Here is a 6,257-nt window from a genome sequence, read left to right as displayed (position 1 = left end):
ATACATTTATTTATCCTTTTGGCTGCAATATAGAATCATTAAAAATGTAGAAACGGTAATGTTCCTGGACAGTGCGATAAAGTTAAAGTATGTGTGAAAATTATTGCGTGGAACAGGAGTTGGAAAGACATTGATTTACACGTATAATTATACAATATGTTTAATTGTTATGTCAATCTTACAGCATAATGCAATAACTGAATAATTTCTTAATGTATTTACAGCACATTGTAAATCCAGTGATTTGCAAATAGTTGGATGTTTTATTTATCAATGAAACAGCACTATTGTATGGAAATGTAATAATATTGATTATTATTGGACTTTTGTAATCAGATTTATTTTTTTTTTTTTTTTTTTGTAAAACGAGATTCAAACAAAGCTCGTGAATAGTCTAAATTAAAAAGTGAAATAAGCACAGCTATTATGCAACTATATTGATTTACAATTAATAATTGATAACGAATTTGATGCTTGTCTTGCTAATTTGATTACACTTTTATTAATTCTTTCACAGCTTGGTTAAGTCGGTGTTGAAATTATATTTGCGTGTAACGAGAGCACAAATTTATTTTCCACATACATCTGTATGGTATGACCATAGATGCAAACGAAATATTGTTTCACAAATGTTTCTACAAATGATGTCCACTCTTGACAGAAAAGATTTAGGATAAGAAAGAAAGAAAAAATAATGTATTTAATTAGAATTTAGTATATAACGCAGCCATAATATATATTACATATACTGTAATTTGCATAATTCTATATATATATATATATATATATATATATATATATATATATATAATGACACTGTGGTTGTATATTTATCAAAGCATTTCTTCATCTGTAAAGGATAAAGATAGAGAAAGAAAGAGAGTGCGAAAGAATGAGAAGGATGAAAAGAGTGAAAAGGGTAGGAGGGAAAAAGAGAAAGAGAGAGACAAGAACAGCAGTCTTCCTGATGTTTAATCACTTTTGACTAAATTGCTGTATTTTACAAAAAATACTAATTTAAAAAAAACATATATCAAAAATAAATGTACAGACAATTTTATTACTCCAGATAATTTAATGTTCATATATTTTGCACAAATCATAAATAAACTATTAATATTAAAAAACTGTTATTTTTTTTCACCGCTAATTTTTTCTCATTAATTAGCTAGCCAGCTAGGTAGCTTGCCTTTCCGTTTATACTTGTAGTATTAATTGCAATCATATAGGTATGGAATCTAATATTTGTAGTAATTTATTTAACCCTTTTAGTATCCGCGAATTTTTTATGCTTAAAAATATCCTTAAAATATTGGTTTAATTAGGCATTTTTAAAAATCGTGTAAAAATTCTAAATATTGAAATAAATTAAAAATTTCTTTCTGTATATTATAGAAAAATGTTTTTTTTTTGTAAAAATGTCCAAAATATATTTTTTTCAAATATCTAAAAACCAATATATTGACTGTAAATATTATAAAATTTATAAAGTTATGTAAATTTACATTTTATATATTTAATAAATTGCTGTTATTTATCATGTAATTTTTACATCTTGATTGTGTGAATTCACCGAATTTTTTTACCTATGCCAGATAATGACACGAGTTGGAACGAGCTACAGTTGGCGCGCAGCTTCTTCACCCGGCGTAAAAACGCGAAATTAGCCGTGCTATCAGACGTTATCCCGGATCCGCTAACGTCGACGTTAACGTACAAGATTTCTGGATCCGATTTAATATTACATATATGCGTATATGCGTATTCTATTCGTTATAATTCGTTATATTCGTAAAAATTTGTATTTATTAAATTTTACTTTTTTGTATTTATGTAATAATTAATAGAATGAATGCCGGTGTACGCTCAGAGCTGCCTGTAGAAATATCGCGGCTGTCCGCTATTCGTATAGCTGTCTCACTTGCACTCCTCCATTCGACCGTCAAATGAGTGAGATAGCTCTTGAACACCGCTAACGAAGTATACCTCTTGTAATGCTTTCTCTCTTGATTGTCCGACTTGTGCTAAGGATGCAAGATCAAAACGTCCCTCACACATTTTGTCTCGTTGCTTACTCTGCCTCACGCTTCAAGAGATACGTCAAAGACGCGCTCTTTCGATTGTTTCATACGTACCCCTCTCTAGCCGGCGACGGACACCGTCGTCGCAGTATACATAACGTAGTACTATAGATTGGAGCATATTAGAGCGAGTAGGAGCATGTTACGACGCATAGGGATGGGCGATTTTCAAAAATAAGTCGATGTTTTAAATATCGATTAAAAGAAAAAAAAAAATCATAAAAGTATTGATTATATCAGCACTCGGAATTAGTTGCACATTTCGGGCCGATTCAGGAGACGACGCCTCCTGTTCCTCCACTACCGTTCGGCCGCTGGCGGCCGAGCCGCCAATAGCTCTGGCTCAGGAGCGTTTTATATTAGAAATAGGCTGGATTGTTTAGGCATCTCTCAGGAAATCGTAACATTTTTTTCACTACATAAATAATGTTTATTTTTATTAATACATTATATATATATATTTAATTATTAATGAAAATAAACATTTATGGAGCAAAGAAAATATTACTATTTTCTGAGAAATGCCTAAACAATCCAGCCTATTTCTAATATAAAACGCTCCTGAGCCAGAGCTATCGGCGGCTCGGCCGCCAGCGGCCGAGCGGTAGTAGGGTAACAGGAGACGTCGTCCCCTGAATCGGCCTGAAATGTGCAACTAATTCCGCTGAATTATATTAATAAAAAAAATCGATTAATCGTTTTATTTTTCTTTTAATTCCTTTTAATTTATTTTTTAAAGAAATTTTAAACAATATTTATTCTGCAATTTATATATTAATTTTATTTTAATTTCAAATTTACATACAGTTTCTTAATAAATCCGTAGAAAAATATCTATTGCTAAATACAGCTGAGAAAAAACTTTTATTGATTTTATTAATTAAAATAAAAAATTTTCTGTTGTATATCACGCACCCATAATCATGCACATGCATATTAATATTACAAACATAGCATATTTACAATCGATTAGCTGAACAAATCACAGTTTTATTAATTAAAATTAATTATAATAAAAAGTTTTCTATATCACATTATTTACCCACGATCATGCACATGCATAATATTACCCGGTAAAAAATTTCTCATACATAATTAGACAAAAATAGTACATATCTAATTATACAACCCTTACAGCACCAAATATTGATGCAATCTTGCAGCAATATTACTTTGTAAAGTTGGCAATGTTGCAGAAATGTTGCTAATCTTGCTACAAGGTTGCCACAATATTGCCTCAATCTTGAAATGTCCTCCACTGTACATTTTCGCGCAACATTGCAGCAATATTCACATGCAACTATGCGTCTCGTTATTGCAAGGTTGTCGCAACATTTCTGTAAAATTGCTGAATATTGCAGTAACATTGCAATGCAATATTGCTGCAATATAGAATGTTGATGAAAAAAAGGGCTTGTAATCCGTTTAATATATATTGCATTATTGTTGTACAGATGCTAACAAAACAATATTGTACCGATTACAATTAATTTCTCTCAAAATTTTAGCAATATTCACATACAGGGTATTTCTCTGAACACCACTGAACTGCAGATAGAGACGGTTGAACTGAGTAAAAAAAAGTCCTGTATTTTGCAATCTGAGCAATATTAACTGAGTTCTGATTAACCAAGGCTGGCCAATCAGCGCGTTGGGATACAGAGGCGCGAGTACAGAATAGACGAGCGGAATTGTGAACGAATCGAGATAGGCTCGGGTCTTTCCCGGCGCTTTATTGTGACCAATTTTTTATAAAACACTATACATTAATTTTATAGAATCAAAAAATACAAACAAAACTTACAATAGCCAACTTTAAAATTTTAACGCATTACTTTTATAAAAGTTTATGTATATCTTTATAAAGATAAAATATGTAAACAAAACGTAGCATATATTCTATATACTTTAACACTTTATAGAAGTTAACACGTTTCGATGAAATACTTTAAAAATATGGCAACCCTTTGGTATTTTATTGTAGCTTAACTTTTATAACTTTATAATACACATGAACAGAGAACGATCAGTGTATACCATTTTATAGTACGCCATGTATCCAAAAAAAGACGTATCAACGAATCTGAATAGATTATAAATTTTAAGTTAAAAATTTTAGAAATATTATAAAAATTGTCTTAAGAAGCTCAATTATCCTTTGACAACGACATAATACTTTTTTCGTTATCTGATAACGAGTCCTCTTCTATGTTTTCGAAAAGAGTGAAAGACTTGGTTGTTTTATTGCTTAAACGCTTTTCTGAGCGTTCCTTTCGATGCTTAGCTTGTGCCAACCACTTGCCGATTGCGTCAGCTATGATGTCATCCGTTGCTGATAAAACGTGTACTCGTACTGTTTCTACAAAAATGAATTACATATATTATACAGTAATAAAAACAAACCACTATTTCCCTATATTTTTTATACAGATGACCACTAATTTTATGTGATTAAATGTAGAAATAACTTTTTATTGTGTTCTTCTATGTTTTTTCTCATGTAAATTATATTTTGTTTCAGAATAATTTAAAGTGACCTTTTTTACGTTGATCGAAGAAAAAGCTTCTGAGAAATCGTTCTTCATTATTGATCTACACCAGTGATGCGATATCTACTACCGGGCTCGCGGCTCTCGTGCCCCAACACAAGTAAGAAGCGCTTACGTCACGCGTCTGTGTGCGCTCGGCCGTTCGGCTATAGAGAGAGAGCGGACGTCTCTGTCTTGCTACCATCGAGCCGACGTAAACACATTGCGGACGGCTAATGCTCAGAAACAAGCGCTTTTAATCGAGTAAGGCGAGTGCCTAGCGGATTCGAAGTCCCGTATTCGAGACTTGATTTTCGCAACTTTTTTTTTTCTTTTTTCCAAATTTGTTTCTAACAGTGTAAGTTAGTTAATAATGTTTTTTTGGCTAAAAAATATTATTTCGTATATTAATAATATATTTGCATATGTTAAACTAATAACTAATTATTTTAAAAAGAATACTAATTTGCTATTATAAATAGAAAAATGAAGTTATTTTACAACATACATATTGCAACAAAGTGCAATTTAACATGTGCAATTATTGTTAATAAATATAAAATAATATTTTTTAGCCAAAAGCATTATCTAATGATTCACTTGATGGTACAGTGCTAGAAACAAATATCGAAAAAGAAAAAAATGTTACAAAAGCAGTTTTCAAATACAAGATTTTCAATATTCCTGCCACTCGCCTTAATCGATTAGCCACGCTTGCTTCTTAACATTTATCTCTATCGAAAGATTACACACCTGGAAAATTTTTAACTATTTATTTTAAATTACTGCATATTAGCAAAAGTTACTGTACTGTGGAGATTAGTGGAGAAACGGTAACATACAATGCAGTCAAATACATCTTACAAATGCAGTCAAATAGATCGAAGATTTATTGCACTCTTGTTAGCATGTTAAAGTATGTGTAGCGTATTATTAGTTCATTAGTAATTTTAAGTGTTATTAATAGTGGTCTTCCACACCACCTTTGAGGTTCCACTAACTAGGCGCGTTCGATTTTTTTTAAGTGGACCGTCGCCTGGAGCCCTATCGTACCACTTTTTTAAAATTGAAATTCAAGATAAAAGTAATTATTATTGTTTTGATGTTGATGGACCATCATCTGCAATATGTAACGTTATATTTTTTTTTATTTTCCCAGGACTACTGGCGTACAGTGTCTTTGCCGACATCAAAGACAAATGCCTCTCATTAATGTCCATATTTAGCACTGTTTCCTTACGCGATTTTAATGCTGATTTTAAAACACAAAGAGCGTTAACATTGGTGACCGTTTGTTGCGTTTTTTGGTTTTTAAATCAGATAAAACTGAAAACATCCTTTCAGGATCTGCATTAGAATTAGGCAGTGTTTGAATAGCATTCACCAAAGATTTCATATTAGGATATTTTATAGTGTTGTTACTTCGTAAAATTTTTTTCCACATATCATCAAAATTTAAATTAGAAAAATTTATTTTGTCTGTCTCAGTAAAATCTTCATGTAATTTCAACCATTCTTCCCGCAAACCGTTTTCGTCAAATCCGCCTATAGTTTTGGCAATAAAAGAAACATCGTTAAATGATATTTTTCTATCATTATCTGATAAAGCTACATTTGCTTCTAAAACTGTCAATGTGGACAAAAATTT

At 31.2% G+C, this 6,257-nt stretch overlaps 1 long non-coding RNA gene across 1 annotated transcript; it reads right to left on the bottom strand.

The window, feature by feature from the left end:
• Positions 1–3,785: 3,785 nt before the first annotated feature.
• Positions 3,786–5,238, bottom strand: LOC136998488 (uncharacterized). The gene is made up of 2 exons (XR_010889070.1): positions 4,619–5,238; positions 3,786–4,440 (listed from the first exon to the last, which is right to left on the bottom strand). It is a non-coding gene; the product is annotated as an uncharacterized lncRNA (long non-coding RNA).
• Between the last annotated feature and the right edge of the window lie 1,019 nt (positions 5,239–6,257).

Source organism: Linepithema humile, chromosome 3, assembly GCF_040581485.1.
Source record: "Linepithema humile isolate Giens D197 chromosome 3, Lhum_UNIL_v1.0, whole genome shotgun sequence".
Taxonomy (NCBI): domain Eukaryota; kingdom Metazoa; phylum Arthropoda; class Insecta; order Hymenoptera; family Formicidae; genus Linepithema; species Linepithema humile.
The sequence above is the reverse complement of the archived record's forward strand: the minus strand, read 5'-3'. Positions and strand labels throughout refer to the sequence as shown.